Source organism: Sinohyriopsis cumingii, chromosome 11, assembly GCF_028554795.1.
Source record: "Sinohyriopsis cumingii isolate HCF-2022 chromosome 11, ASM2855479v2, whole genome shotgun sequence".
NCBI lineage: Eukaryota > Metazoa > Mollusca > Bivalvia > Unionida > Unionidae > Sinohyriopsis > Sinohyriopsis cumingii.
The window spans coordinates 800929-818707 of NC_142971.1; the positions used below are offsets into that span (position 1 = coordinate 800929).

Genomic DNA, 17779 nt, shown 5'->3' on the forward strand with positions numbered 1-17779 from the left:
CCGGCGTTCATTTCTCGATGCATGTGGTAAACTTATGTGAAATTATGTGTAGATGAGTAATTATATTTATTGTTGTATGTCATATCAAATATCAAAATCACACACGTGGCACGAAGATTTATATCCAACAATTAAAGAAGAAAATTAATATTTTCATTTAAACGTTACCATTTATTCGACTCGTGACATGCAAGTACTTGCATAATCATGTCTAAAGTTATACAACTGTGTTCAATGAATGTCCACATGAATCCATTACTTTGCTTGCATATTGCCCAAATAATGATTGCAATTGAAAGAAAAACCATAAATCACATATTGGTACTTGCTACTATATTCCCATAGCACTCCCTCTTATTTATTAATTTAAATGTAGTCAAATGTATCGGACAGATACCTTTATGTTGGGTAAAGCGTCCGCCTCGAATGCGGGAGGTCGAGTTTTCGAGTCCCGCTCGAGTCATACCAAAGACCTATAAAAATGGTACTAGCTTGGCGCTCACCATTAAGAATTAGTGTTAGGACTGGTCTTTCTGGCGTCAGGATAATGTGACTTGGTGGGACATGATACTACATGTCTACTGCATAATGCTCCAGTGCTAGACATCACTATAAACAGCCACACTGCAGACATTGTAGCGAAATGACTGAAAAATTATTAAAACTACGTTACAAATTAAAAAGCACTCCCCCCCCTCACACACACACACGCACACATTAAATTATCTACGATACCGACAAGGATCGCGTTATCTTAGTAGTTAGTTTGCCGGACACGGCACCAGAAGGATAGGAGTTCGAATTCTGCCGAGTCCAGTCCGTGTCGGGCGCAAGACATTTTTTGATCTCCTCGACACGAGATAACCTTCATCGCAGTTCTGAAGAATGAAAATGATTACTGACGAAGATGCACCAATAACTGCTTCTTTAAAAAATAGAAAGAAAGAAAGAAAAAAAGAAAGAAAGAAAGAAAACCATACCAGTCCAGTAATACACCGTCTCAACATTGACACGAATATATTTCGTCTGATTCGAGTCGGTAAATTTAATTCGGTCTTCGGGTTCGTTCGACTTGGCATTTCTGCGAAAACATACACAATAAACGTCTAGATGCTGTAATGTATTAAAAATGCAATGCTCGTGGTATTTTTAGTTGCCTGTTTCTTTTCAACATAAGTTTATAAGTAATGTTGCAAAACCAAAATGAAAACAAAAATAAAAATACAAAAGAAACATTAGGAAATAAAACGATTGCTAGCCCTTCAATATTTGACATGTTAGTCAGCTACACAACGCAAGTTATTCTTACAATGACCGCTGGTCAATCTGTGTTTCTCGGGCAATTTGAGCCAATCTCTAGCAACTTCAATGAGCATATTATCGGGCAAAATTGTCTCTGAAAATGTCCCTACCCCGGTAACATGAGTGAGAATATATCGTTCGTGAATGGCGAGACGTAGGTCTCTCTTTTATGGCGGTGAGGGAGGTGGCGTCAACAATGATGACATTCTATATAAGCTTTTTTCAACGTCACATACCTTCTACATCTCTATGTTCAACTTGCACTATGGTGTTTTGTTACAAAACGCCATAATACAGAACATGTGTTTAAGTTATTTGTTGTATTAGTTTGCATCATAATATGCACTATTTCCTCTCTCGCCTAAGTACGCAGCAAGCTACGTTTCTATAATGCCGTTCACAAGCGAGATATCGTGTTTTCAGAATACTTATTTGCATGGGTTGGTTGACTAGCATCAGTGGTAAGGTCACGTCTTGACTAGCATCAGTGGTAAGGTCACGTCTTGTCTCTCCAGTGAGTATATACGTCTCGTGGTATTCAAGTTTGATGGACCGAACCAGGTTTGCAAGTAACAATCCCTCCTACTCAATACAACACAAAATAATTTACTGCTATCGGTGTATCTTTTGTCATTATCAAAAAATAATTATAAACTCTCATTGGTTGAACAAGGGACCATATGAAATGACACTCCTAGCAGCTTATGTCATAACGCAGAATACACCTTGGAGAAAGAGCATAAAAACGAAATGTCTGGGACTAATTTCAAAATGATTTCACTTTTACTGCATGGATTACTTTTTCTTTTCTTTGGTAAGTTGGCTCGATAGTCTTTTATTGTCAGAAAGTAATAGCTTGTTGACAAAATGAAGAACACGAACACTTTTTAAATGTTTCGCTTCCTCTTGATTTTGTATTGTAACAGTTCTTAGACATTGTTTGATACCGGTGTAAGCATAGAGATATTTGTTTAGTACTAATAAGTCGTTACAGTGCCGATATATCGTTAACGTCAATAAATAAAAAAATCGATCACCGTACTTTCTTAATCAGTAGGCAGAGCTCTCTGTACGCATTTCCTGAGCATCCTGAGCTTTCAAACGCTAGTCTCCCCCCGCTCCATGTTCATTAATTGTGCATCCTGCTGACCAACAGTAATTAGTCCTGGACACCAAGTAGGCGAGATTTTGAATCCCGCTAATATTTCTATATAAGTTATAACATTACAAGGGTAGAAAGTTATACCAGGCATGTCACTGAATTTAAATAACTGATTTGCATATTCACGAAATTGAAGAATACATAACAATTTACATGAAAATAAATGGTAGCAATAATCAAAGTCAATAAAATGTAATAAGCAAGACAGTATAATTTGCAATGAATGAAAAACTGTCTAATACCGGACCCTCAGTTTTTCTGTCAGGACTGACAATTCATGTAGAGAGAGGATCTATGACTCCCAATGTCGAAAGCCTATAGAGAGCTCTGATAGACAGCACCATTATCTGGTATCAATTAATATGTGTCAAATATACTTTTTAAAATTTATCTTCAATATATAATAATGTCTGGCTATTTTCATACTATTTACAAATCAAAAGTTATATATATATATATATATATATATATATATATATATATATATATATATATATATATATATATATATATATATATATATATATATATATACTAGTGAAAGCTCTGATAATTTTAGCCTTGTCCATCAAGTATACAAATTTGTCCATACTTTTATTTCTGTAAAATAGCATGCCAGGTAAGATAAGAAAATTGTATTATAATGACAGGCGCTTCATAAAAAATATTATAAATACAAAGATAAGACCTTTACATGCTAAAACAGCTGGCTGCTGTGGACTTATATATCTGTCTAAATGCTAATAGTAAGGAAAACGCAATATATATATATATATATATATATATATATATATATATATATATATATATATATATATATGATAATAAACTGAAACATTATGAACACTTTCGTAAATGAATTATTATGTGATTATGACCAAGAAGTATCATATGCAAAAGACTGCATTCATTTAATATTTAATTAGTTTATAGAGTAGAATTTATTCTATCCGTTTATATTGCTATAAGGTATCAAACTATACATTCTTTTTTTGAGAAATATACATTTCTTAATATTTCAGAATCCGGAAGTTATTTCTTTTTGAGAAAGTTTTGTGTTAAATTATTATAGGGAATATACGCAAACAAGGAGTGACTTTAATCTTCAACTTTTGTTGTGATTATACACTTGAGAGTATCAATGCTTTGATCTGATTACACACTTGTCAGTATCAATGCATGGTTGGGGATTACACGCTTGATATTGTGACTGCATTGTTGTGATTGCACACTTGACATTGTCACTGCATTGTGATTACACACTTGACATTGTCACTGCATTGTGATTGAACACTTGACATTGTCACTGCATTGTGATTGCACACTTGACATTGTCACTGCATTGTGATTGCACACTTGACATTGTCACTGCATTGTGATTGAACACTTGACATTGTCACTGCATTGTGACTGCACACTTGACATTGTCACTGCATTGTGATTGAACACTTGACATTGTCACTGCATTGTGATTGCACACTTGACATTGTCACTGCATTGTGATTGAACACTTGACATTGTCACTGCATTGTGATTGAACACTTGACATTGTCACTGCATTGTGACTGCACACTTGACATTGTCACTGCATTGTGATTGAACACTTGACATTGTCACTGCATTGTGATTGCACACTTGACATTGTCACTGCATTGTGATTGAACACTTGACATTGTCACTGCATTGTGACTGCACACTTGACATTGTCATTGCATTGTGACTGCACACTTGACATTGTCACTGCATTGTGATTGAACACTTGACATTGTCACTGCACTGTGATTACACAACTGACGATGTCATTTGTATGGTGATTGCACATTTGACAGTGTCGTTGAATTTATTTTTGTAGATGGACTTTCAATTGAATTCATGATTTAAAATACACATATAAGCGGTTGGAATCATGAAATTGACATTAAGATTCGCTGCAATTATCGAATTAATTATTCCGTTATTATTTTAAAACTAAGTAACTGCTAATAACCTCATTTGCATCTTAGAGAAATTTAGAATATTTCATATTAGTCAGCATCGGGACTGCCCTGATTTCAACAGTTAGTGCAAAGGTTGTTATTTTTTAAAATAAAATATCTTTTTCATAGCATTTCTCCAGCAAATATTGATTTTCTATCTTAATTACATAGAGCTACATTTCCTTTTCATTAAAGACATCCTGGTGTTTGACATTTTACGACAACAAAACACAAGTGGATCTTTTAATGCAGAGGCGATTTGAATAAAGTGCCTTGCCCAACCAGAAACAAACTGGTTCGTAGAGTAGCAAATATAAGAACAAAGAACATATGAATTATGCAGTATTGGTTAGTGGTTCATATATATAGATGCAAGAGAATCAGCGCTGGGAAAGCGGTTGTCGATATATATGTGGTTCGAGTTTGCTGATGATTCGGGTGAGGAGCTGAAACATTTAAATATTGCAAGCATACTTTGGGCAACGTATTTAGCAAGATTTCGCTACTTTGTCCATCTTTCAAATTTCACTGTTTTTTAAGTAACCCACTAAGCCACATACCGGTGCATGAAAACACTATTTATTGAAAAGGGTCTGCTATTTGATAGACCGCGTGTATGATTCTATAAGAGTTGCCCAGGAAGGATACAAATTTACCAATGTCATTATACAGGATAGTAAATACTAAACATTGACTTCATCTACATAATCAAACCCACGCAGAATACTGAAATCCTCTGGGTAAGAAAATGCCCCTTAATTGTATTATTTCATTACGTTTTCTTTTTTCATGTTGTATTGTGAAAATTATATTAAATTATTTGAACCTTATTTTCTAGGTCCCCTAGAAGTTTCGGCAGGTGATGCCGACTACTGTGATGACAGCTCAGCCAGCCGATTAGGTATTACTTCTTTTTGTTTTCATTTTCGATGGAAAGAGTCCAGTAGATTAATATCATCCACCATGCACAATAAAGATGTCAAAATATTTTTTTGATACAACCATGACAAGAACCACCAGCAACAAGATGGACTACTGCAACAACAACAGTCACTATGTCAATAGTAACGCTAATTTTTCTTTTAGTAAAAGTTCTGGCAAATTAACAGACCTATTAAAGGTAAGGTCTCGGCATAAGGGATCTTCGCACTACTAATACTTGCTTGATACAGCCACTACTACTACTACGCTCCGGTGACCCAAGTAGTTAAATCGTCCGCCTCCGATGAGGGAGGTCGCGGGTTCGAATCCCGGTCGAGGCATATCAAAGACTTATAAAACTGATATTAACAGCTGCCTCGCATGTCACTCAGCATCAAGAGATTAGTGTTAGGACTTGTTAGCCTTGTGTCAGGATAATGTAACTGGGTTGGGGGGTGGTTCTGCGTGTCTGCGGCATGACTGCCACACTACATGCATCGTAGCGATATGCCTAAAATTGTTAAAGGACACACGGTACTAATTATACGGAAGAACTGTGAACCAGTCTAGAAATGGGTGAATAAATGATAGAGTATTTACAGGTTTGGTGGTCCATAATTGGTTAATAATGAAAATTAAAATTTTAGGAAAAATATCTTTTGAGAGCTTGTCCTATATGTAATGTAAAAAAAATATTGACAAATTTCTACTGATGCAATTTTAGCATTTTTACAGGCTTGACTCAGGAGTACTCAATACTGAAAGTAGCACCTGATTCATTTGGTGCAGAATCAATAACACGTGTTTCATGCACATGTATGTAAACAAATTGCCGCGGGTCATATGGTGTTCTCCACACATAAGCTTGCACCAAGGTTAGATGTGCACGAAAAATTATAGGTGTCATTATCAGCACCCATAAATTTTAAGTTATTGAATTTTGAATATGACAGTGTTTCCATATGTTTACCATTGGAGTGGAATTAGTACCGTGAGTCCTATATGCGACCTATACCATAATAGGAGTTTGTTGTTTCCATGGTTACCACGTGCATCCAGGGTATCAATTTGGTGGTTTTTACATATGACAGTGATAATGGAGTCTTTTTATCATGGTTTGCATGTGATTTTGGAGAAAAATTCTATACAAAAGACAGATGGGAATGGTTTTATACACTGGAGAGTGGAAGTATATAGCTCAGGCCATAGGGAAAAGAGCACAGTATGGCCTGATGGCAGAATTTCATATGATGGTACCCATAGATTGGCCTGTATGGTTAAATACCATTTAACACATGCAATAATTCCCCAAAATGGGGTGGGGTGGGGTAGATTTTATATGTAAGCCACTTATGTCACAATCACTTATGTATCAGTACTGATCATTTAACTTTAGAGACACACTCAGCAGATCAAAGCAGAGAACATTGTAAAAATAATGACTGTGCACAAAACTGCACATGCTGCATTGCCTCAACCTGTAAATTGAATTATTATATGTCGAGTCACATTGAATATCAGTTATACCGGTCTTATTTCTTATCCTAGAATTAAACTCCTTGACACCTATTCTATGTTCAGCATGTTTCTCATATTGGTACATTACATTTTTGGGCAAACAGTATTGGAACTTTTCTGCATTCCTTTTGTTGAGGGAGCAGGGAGGGACATTTTCACTTAAAATAATAGTTTTCAACCCTTCATTCCCAATATAAGTCTGCAAAAGTCCTATCTGTATTGCATTCTTTACACAGGCAGTTTTTCTACCCCAACCTCCCTTCATACAGTTGAAACATTCTTGATGTATAACTGCATGGTGAACATACTGCTCTCTCCCACCAAACCAGATCTCTTTTTTCTTCATGTACCAAGTCCCATGATAGAAAACCTTTATACTCAGGGTGTTGCAACTTGTGGTCTCAGAACACATTATTCCAAATCTCAGCATTTGATTACTGCGTGCACTAAGTGATATGGGTTTTCTTCACCATATATGTTGTTGTGAATAAATGAAAACAAGCTTCATGTCAGAAATATGGTTTCATATTTGAAACAAAAGCTATTTATTAAACCTACATTGCTCTGTTCTTACCATCAAGTAATAGTAAGGAATCATTTAGCTGTAAATTAGAGCTTGCTATTTGGTTTGCCAATTCAAGGTGTATTACCTCCCCTTTGACTGTAATTGAGTGATTGCAATGTTTGCTTTGTTTCTCTTTTGTTCAATAATGTATGCATTTTTTCAGCTTTATATTAAAAAGTAAGTAATTTAACACTGCTTATAGTGGAAAGTAGCCACAGTAATGATTTTGAGACTTTTTCTTAACTTTTTATGAGCTTTGGGTAAATGTAGGTATATGTTTATGTATTAGGCAACTTCAATATGCAATTCAATTCTATTACTTAAATTTAACAAGTAGTGTATTCAGTGACAATTTTTATCAGTGTCTGCATATTGCATAGAGACATGAACTTGTCTTGGCATAGCAAAGTTTTTCACACATTTCTCCACCTCCAGCATACTTAATAGCTTGAGTCATAACAGTTTGTGCATACACTTTCTGTCTCCAACATCAATGTCAGCATTATAGGAACTTTGGATAGCTTTTTCAGATTTGTCTCTTGCTGTCATTATGTAACATACCTCATGCTGATGTGTTATTTGGGTTGATACACATTCCCCCCACCCCGTTGTGGGGAACATTACCAGGCTTGAAGAAATTACTCTGTCTATTCTTTGCTTATTCACCCTTCCCCATAGTTTTATACTAAAAAGTAGCACTATGTTATTTAATTATTCAGTATAATAAAGCTTATGGAACTCTTCCTTGGCTTTTATACCTTTTTATTAACATTTGGGGGTCATGAATCACATGTGATGATAGTTTAAATAAGTTTGGAATGTCAGCATCTCTTGATGCTTCATGGGTGTGTGTATATGTTTTAGTCACAAAAGGGCAATGGCCTCTTATCATTTTGACCTGTCATGTGGCACACTTATTTGTTTTGTTTGATTGATGTGAATAGGGATGCACTGTATCTTATTTCTGTGAGAGTCAGCAAGAAAAGAAATGCAATTTTGAAATTTAAAACATTTAAAACTTGTCTTATAGCCAGTGAGAGATGAAAATACAATGCGTCATGTAATTTGATACCCTGTGATGTCATACTTGCTGATGTCAGCATGCTTGTGTTTCTTTTGTGTAGCATGCATGCCATAGAAAGATAACATGAAGATACAAAGGCAGAAAACAATTATTTTAATAACAAGAATAAGCCATTAATAAGTACAATACAACACAGCAACATGTGATGCGGATGCAATTTAACTATAGATATTGGTATCACATAAAATGCTATTGCACTATTATCCATGCACAAGCATGGCCAATTCTTTCTTACAATTATGCCCTAATATCAAGGAGTAAAATACAACTTTTTCAAAAAAAATTAAATCTGGTTATAGGACACACGGTAATAATTATACGGAAGAACTGTGAACCAGTCTAGAAATGGGTGAATAAATGATAGAGTATTTACAGGTTTGGTGGTCCATAATTGGTTAATAATGAAAATTAAAATTTTAGGAAAAATATCTTTTGAGAGCTTGTTCTATATGTAATGTAAAAAAAATATTGACAAATTTCTACTGATGCAATTTTAGCATTTTTACAGGCTTGACTCAGGAGTACTCAATACTGAAAGTAGCACCTGATTCATTTGGTGCAGAATCAATAACACGTGTTTCATGCACATGTATGTAAACAAATTGCCGCGGGTCATATGGTGTTCTCCACACATAAGCTTGCACCAAGGTTAGATGTGCACGAAAAATTATAGGTGTCATTATCAGCACCCATAAATTTTAAGTTATTGAATTTTGAATATGACAGTGTTTCCATATGTTTACCATTGGAGTGGAATTAGTACCGTGAGTCCTAAAGCTACATTAAAAATCGAAATCACACACGCACACACACACAGACAAACGCACACACACACACACACACACATTACTGCTACTACAAATACAACAATTACCATTAATTACTTCTTACTTTCACATTGACTACCATTACCACTTACCCGATATCAGATTACTACGTCTACTACTACTACTGGTGCTATTGCTAAGTGCTACAGCCACAACTACCTCCGCACTTTGGTCCACATTATTTATACAATAAGATATTTTAACCTGTATGTCTATAACTAAGCAACCTTTTTGTTTTTAGCCCTAGATATATATTTCTTTCAAGTTAATAAATGCGAATTCTGCAAATATAATATTTCTGCTGTAATTACTGACACTAAAGATTATATTATTATTATTATTATTATTATTATTTAGGTGCAACATTTTTCTAGTTTTTACGTAATACCCCATGTAAGAATGACATTCAAACAATTTCTGTCTTCAAATTCACGTAGGCTGTTGGCGTAGATAGTTTCACCATAATGACATGGAAGCTATTTGCTGTCAGATCCAGGCAAGTTGTTTCGATCTTTAATTCCATTCAGACCATTTCACTCTTCGAATCAATGCAGGCTATTTCAGTCTTCGAATCCATGCAGGCTATTTCAGTCTTCGAATCCATGCAGGCTATTTTAATCATCGAATCCATGCATGCTATTTCAGTCTTCAAATCCATGCAGGCTATTTAATTCTTCAAACCCATGAAGGCTATTCCATTCTTTAAATACATGCATGCTATTTCAATCTTCGAATAAATACAGGATGTGATCGTCGGCAGTTGCATCTGATTGGAATTTATACATTAAACTTTTTACTTACCGCTCCGGTGGCCTAGAGGTTAGAGCGACCGCCTCCGATGCGGGAGGTCGTGGGTTCGAACCGAGTCATACCAAAGACTTAACAAAACCGGTACTAACAGCTGCCTCGCTTGGTGCTGAGCATTAAGAGGTTAGTGTTAGGACTGGTCGGCCTGGTGTCAGAATAATGTGGTTAGATGGGACATCATGATACAGGTCTGCGGCATGATGTCCCAGTGCTCGACATCACTATAAACTGTCACACTGCATACATCGTAGTGATATGACTGAAAAATTGTTAAAAATCTTAATCACACACAGACACAGACACACACACACACACACACGATTTACTTCAAACAGCATACCGTATATACTCACTTAAAATTAACTGCAAACTGCACAGACCCAGATCTGCCGTCGCATAATGCGCCAAAAGATCTGGATCTGTTCAGTTTGTAAGGAATAATTAGTGGAACAATCACCATAGACACAAGTCTATGGGTGTATTGTGTGACGGAAGATCAGTGTCGATGATATTTGAAGTTGGACTGCCTATAAGCGAGTACATACGGCAGTACTGACTATCAGACTTTGAAATAAATTATGCCAATCAAGCATTTTTCGTTTATGAATTATTTTAGTTTAAAAAAGTGTATAGAACATTAAGCATCGAATGGACATGTATAGTATCTGGCTTCATTGAGTCGAAGTTGTTCTTAGAATATTACTTTGGAATTACTAAACGTATTTACTACTCTTAAGCTAAATAAAAATAAGGACTGTTAAGAAGGAATCTTTAGATACATGTCTATGAGGTACTGAAATACGCCTTCTTCTTATAAAGACCAAATTACCAAGATAGACTCAGCAAAATTGTCTCCTATCGCCACTTTTTCTCTGCTTTCAGTCTTATGCGACACAATAGAGGTTTCAACAGAAACCATTTGACACAGTAATTGCACAACCATAAAGCTGTCAATTCGTTAGAGGCTATACAAAAAGTTAATACATCCATTCAAGATTAAATCTGATATAATGTGCTTTCTTTCTTTCAGGGTTAAACCCATACGTCTTTGCGGTCATGATGATTAGTGTCGCCATCTTTGTCATTTGGATTCCTTCCACAACACATTTGGTGCGATGATTGTTCAGCTTTGTGTCGAATGTTGGACCGCCCATGACCATACGTAATCGTTTAATTGACCACTATGACTTTCAATTTAATTCCCTGCCTGCTCAACAATGAGTGAAATTGTTCGTTTAAGACAGAACTGAGAATAATTGTCTGCAAAAATGTAATTGACTGAAATTGTTATAAATCAAATGAAATTAAAGTTAGAATGTAGTGTAGTACACATAAAAAGGAGTCAAGCTTACAGGCTCGTGAATTATCATTTAGACCACTCCCTGACAGCAAAACATACATCATTTGCCCCGGATTAGTACCATTTGTATGTTGAAGAGCTTAAATATTATAAATATAATATTCGTCCGATTTAATTTTGTGTCAATATTTTGAAACGTCTGGCTAAAATTAAAATGTAACTACTCATCGGTTTACTTACAAATTTAATGCAACTGTTTGGCATATATTGTAATATTTTATATAGTTTTCGATGTGACACATTATTTTAAATAAAAGATACTGTTGATTTCCATCGTTTTATTGATGATAATCATCTGCAATCTTATTCCTTAGAGGCATGTTTGCACACGTATTTCATAGCTTATTTTAAAAACGAGCACACATTCATATATAAAAAACACATTTTCAGTTCGATCTTAGTAGAAACAGGAGACCATTCACCAAGAGATGGGCCATTTTAGGGTCAATATTTAGGTCGTCATCTTACAGTATGACCCTATATCGATAAAGAGGAATGTAACTTTCGTCCATAGGTTTAACATTACGAGCCGTTATGATCATAAAGACGGTAGTATGTAAATAAACATCTAATGGTTGAAAAGAGTGGGACGGTTTGGGGAACAAAAGGAAATGTAATGTGAGAAACACAGACACAGACTGACCAACACACCGTCTTATTAACCAGGACTTATATCTACAGACCAATACATCATCGTAATGACCAACATCCACGCTTACTGCTCGACGTTGGTCTTTTTAACCAGCATCCACATCTACCAATCAACACTCACACGTACTAACCAACAAATTGTCTTGTCAATAATGTCAGGTTTCCGTGTATTTTAAGCTTGCTACATCATATATTGTTCTGCTACTTGACTGAGAAGGTAAATGATAAAAAGAGTAATACGTTGTTACTTTGTCAATAAAGGTCAGAATATGGCGTAAGATAGTCTAAGTGTTAGAACTAACCAATGTCCATCCTCCAAGACAAATTGTATTCGGTCACATTAACCCAACAGAGAAACGGGTTTTAATATGTTATAGGACATTCACCGGCGAAACACTAAAACCCGATATCTTATAGTGATGTGATTAGCTCTCCTTTATTCTGCCTTTCAAAAAACATTCAGGTGCCCTGTAGGTGTTCCCGCCTGTGATCTTGAGTGCCAAGATATAAAGAATTAAAAAACACAAGGAAGCGCCAGTTTAGGTATGTTTTGGTGATAAGAGCTTTTATGCCAGGAGTTCGTCATTTCAAGAAAGTAATATTTTAAGTACCATTAAAAACTTTTGAATATCAGCTTTTAAGTTTACAACATTACTAGCGAGACAGTAGGGTCACATTAGGAAAAGGAACTTACGCATGTCACCGTCTTGTTGTTGTTGTGGGGTTTAACGCCATTTTTCAGCACAAAATAGGCTATACATGGCGGCCGGTATTAATGGTAGAGGAAGAACCCGGGAAAGCCCGGAAAGAACCACCGACCCACGAGAAGCTACTAGTAAGCTTTCGTAAATACCCACACAGGTCGAACCCGCGACTCGAGCCCACGCAGCCAGAGGTGAGATGGCAGTGATCCGTAACGATGAGAGCTTTAGACCACTCGTGGCCCCTCACCGTATTGTACACATACAATTGGTTGTGCACACATAACTCTTGAATAAACGGAACTAAGGAAAGTTTAAGTTTGAATTTAAGTTCAATTATTGTAAAAGTTAAAGGTCACACAAATTGCAATATCTGACTAGATTCACTCCGCAGTTCACAAACATTAAATCCCCGACAACGTACTGATTTGAAGAGTATTCTGTAACATATATTTGATTTATTTATATTTCATTTGATTTGATCTTTTATGGGTTCTGGATTTTTTAAAATTTTCTTTACATGTCAATGTAATGTAATTTTGTTTACTAGGAACTTAATATTTGATATTTTCTAGAAAATTCAGTTTGACCGAGTTTTCCCTTAGATACATAATAATAGAAACACTTTTTTCTATTTTGGACTTAATTCTTGGCCTCAACTGAGCGTCAAGTAAACAACTTGTTGTAGGAGCAAAATGATTGGTTCTTAACAAGGATATACAGATGCTATGTGACTTTTACATGTAAACATGATCATGTGAACCTCTATTTCGCAATTAGGCATTTCCGAAATTGCGAAATACTTAGTATTAATACTGATGTTGAGAGAGAGAGAGAGAGAGAGAGAGAGAGAGAGAGAGAGAGAGAGAGAGAGAGACCGGGCTTTTAAACACTTGGTGTCAATTTGTTTTCTCTTCGGTTGTGGCCAGTATTAAAGTATTGAAGTTCTGAGGTTTTGAGTTAAATGGTAATTTTTCTTCAAGTGTTTTCGACTCTAGACGATTAATTCGTTTCTCTGGAAATATTATTGTATTCATACAGAACTCTTGAACAAGGACTTTTCTTGAAACTTTTATTTGGATTTTCAAGACCGGAGGATTAATTATTATGTTTCTACAAGGAACTGTAGACGTCAACACAGTAGAGGCTACAGCAAACGTCATTGCCTTCCATCTTGGAGTCTTCGTCAGGACTCGAACTTGGAATCATTAGAACATTTCAATATTAGGACTTCAAAACTTTTATTCATGGATTATTCTCGTGTTATTTTTTTATTTGATTCTGGAAACCGTAGGTTTTCATATTGTTTCATTTTTACAGTATTTTTCCAGATAAATACATTGTTATATTTTTCAAAGCCTGCTGTTTACACTCTTTCTAGTGTTGCTGTTTATTCGAGCCTAAACAAGTAACACTTCCAAGCTTACGTTATCTGTATAAGCATTACTGCAAGTGATATATTTAGTTACATATACACTATTTAAACATTTGTCGATAAAACAAACTATAAATGTGTCTATCAGTGTGGATAGACACTATTGTTTCAACTTAAATGGAGTAAACATAGACTCAAACAAATCAATCATTAACGGGTCCAAGTCCTCTACTTCGGACCGAAAATCCTCGAGTTTGACAGTATAAGGATGTTCGATCGCTCGAAGTTGTATCGAAGTAATTTTTCTGGTAGGTTAGATAAGAAAATAATCATAGGGTGCTGCAGTGCGACTTTCACTAATGACTCTCAGTTTCACTCTCTTGTTCACATTATACTACTTCGAAAATTTTATTTTTGACAAGTACAAACATGCCCGTAAATCTGCAACAAAGTGAAGAACCGAACTGTTTTCTACAAATAAAAGATCAGCGAGGCGGCATGTTGTTTTTTACTATTTGAAAAAAGCCCATACAAGAAGTGAACAAAAAGAAACTGCCAGTCACTTAAAGCATGTTAAAACAGAAAATGCTGACCTTACTTGATATTTTAGAAAAGGTTCAGTTTGTTGTTTTCCTGTTTTTAAAGAACAAACACACAGAAAAACAGAAATATAACAAACTTAAAGTACATGAAAATCTTATCTTACGCCAAGTCTCTCTTTACTTGACAGCGAGCAAGGTTTTCTAGTTGTTTTTACTAACAACGCACTGCCGAATTGCAACAGCGCTGCTTATGAAACTTCGATCTATTAAATTTACCATTCTATTGTAAAAGTAAGCTACTGCTTGTCGCTAAGTGTGCGTTCTTCTCTCCATACAATTCAGAATTGACAGAAGGCTATAGTGCCCCTTAAGGTTTAATTCCCATTGGGTTGTTGTTGAGTAGATGTATTGCTGTTAAGTGAAGCGGCGTGTTGGTCAGTAGCGGTGGGTGTTGGTCAGTATGAGTGATGAAAAGTACAGGTGGGTGTTGGTCAGTGGGAGTGGTGTTTGTGTCACTTGGATGCTTTAATTAGATTTTTTTATTTTGTCTTTTTTAAATCCAAAAATCAGAACTGTGTCTTCCAAGCATCAAATCACATACACGAAGGTAATTATTCCATGTTGGTATGAAATAGATCTATGTAATCGCATATCTTTTATAGTTCACCAGTTAAATTAGGAAACTTATGACAACATGGACAACAAAGAACGAACAATGTTTGCATGGAATATTTGACATATTGGAATTGTATATTCATTTTGAAACAAAACTACACCGAATGGGATTTACTGAAAGAACTATATATAGGATCTACATGATTAAAAGTCAAATACACAAATATCTGTCGATTTATTAAACCCTTAAACTTTTAATTAATATGAATATTTCGCGTAACGGGTAATTTCTGTGATACTTTCAAAGATATCCCCATTATGGTTTCGGTACAAGGTGACCCTGGCTCAGTTAAGTATCGCCAGTTGGTAGGTGAAGGAAATTCACAAAATCTCTCTCTCTCTCTCTCTCTCTCTCTCTCTCTCTCTCTCTCTCTCTCTCTATCGGGCTAACTTTGGCAGTTGTGTTAAATTAAGCTTCTATTGTCATTTGTAAAACTCCCTTCTAGAAAGTTATATCCAGGATTCATTTTATTGCTTGCCGGTTAACTAGTGCTTGATCTATCCCAATATTCAAAGCTATTTGATGATTTGAGACGGTGCCTACTCAGACGAGAAATATCACGTAAGGAGTGTGCACTAATTGTCGCACATAATCTGTTACCACACCTTCGTTATTTATTTGCGACACTGTGCAGTATATTTCATAATGACAAAAGAAACGTTTAGTACGTACTGTATATTTTATCTCTACAACAAAAATAATGCCGAGGAGCAAGAAGAAATAAAGATTTACGGTAACAGTTTCTGTGTCATATACTGCAGATCCGCCAGAATATTCGAGGAAACAGCTGCTGACAGCGATATTGGGCTTCATGCTTTTCCGTTTTATTTAAAAAATTTAATAACAAAATCTGTTTGAGTTCTACGAGATGTTTTAGAAATAAACTTCGAATAATGAAAAGTCCGTGCCTTAATTTAATATTTTCATCATGACCTGCCGTCATACAGTAAGAAAATAGACACTGAAAAGATTCTTCCAAGGAAATTTTATTACAGGTATATCACATGGACTATACTTAAACAATATTACAAATCTTGTAGCATAACATCTATTGATACAATATTGAAGTCCACATGCAATAATGAAGTCTACATACAATATTGAAGTCTACATACAATATTGAAGTGTACACACAATAATGAAGTCTACGTACAATAATGACCAGGCGGCATACACTCTAAGAATGGACACTGAAAACATTTTTTTTCAAGAATACTTTTTGACACGTATATAACGTGGACTATATTTAATGATATTGTATGAACTTTAAAACTTATACAATAACATATATTTATACAATAATGAACACTACATGAAATATCATTATTTCTTCTTTAAATACTATGCACCCCTCTCAAAAAAAAGAAAAAATAGAGGACAAACAAACAAATCAAGAAGATATTTGAATATATGAGTTCATGAGCTATTGATTTCATTCGATATATATTATTTTAAAACACACCAATCTGACATACATATCACTGTTCCAAGAGAACACATTTTGGATACATTTTCTCGTTAAACATTCAAACGAGATCTTACAAAAGTACTCTAGTATCTGCTGACGTTGGCGATTATTACGCAGCATAGAAGTTAACATCAAAATGTGCGGCATATTACGAACTTTGTTTAAAACAATCTCAATCCCTGTACCCTAAGTACATCCATATACAAAATCGAACCAGGATTTGCAGCTTCAATCCGAGTCATTGACAGTGAAATTGTGCAGTACGTCTTAAAACCTCTGCAGCAGAACACTACGGTTAATTTTAATTTCTAAACTTGATAAAACATTATAAATAATGTAAAATTGTTGATAGAATGTGTTATACCTATAATTGCCATTAAATATGTCCAGCACTCGAAGTATATTGAGTTTTCTTTCCAACAGAAATGAATAATGTTTTCTAATTTATCGAGTATTAACATAGGATTAAAATTTTAACTGACCGATTTCATATTTGTAATGTTATGTTTTTGCCGTGCTAACTGAAGTCATAAATTATTTTTATTTAATAAATATACTTTATATATTTTACTTGTGTATATCATATTTTGGATTAAATATTGTATAAACGTGTCACCACCTTTATTTCTTTGCATAACGGTATTCTTATGTTACAATTGCTGATGGTCAAATAGATAAACAAATATCGTCTATGTTTGCACAGTTAGTATATATATAAACGGGTTTTAAAAAAAAACTGTTTTGGCAGCTCACGTCAAAATACAGCGGTGAATCGGTATCATAACCTCGGTACGCTGTTTTTGAAGATATGAAATTTTCGCGAGATTTTCTTTCTTTTACTACA

General features: G+C 35.0%; 1 long non-coding RNA gene across 1 annotated transcript; it reads left to right on the forward strand.

Moving 5' to 3' along the window:
• The first annotated feature begins 1986 nt into the window (after nucleotides 1–1986).
• LOC149787500 (uncharacterized) lies at nucleotides 1987–11789 on the forward strand. The gene is made up of 3 exons (XR_016424366.1): nucleotides 1987–2116; nucleotides 5279–5341; nucleotides 11193–11789. It is a non-coding gene; the product is annotated as an uncharacterized LOC149787500 (long non-coding RNA).
• The last annotated feature ends 5990 nt before the right edge of the window (nucleotides 11790–17779 follow it).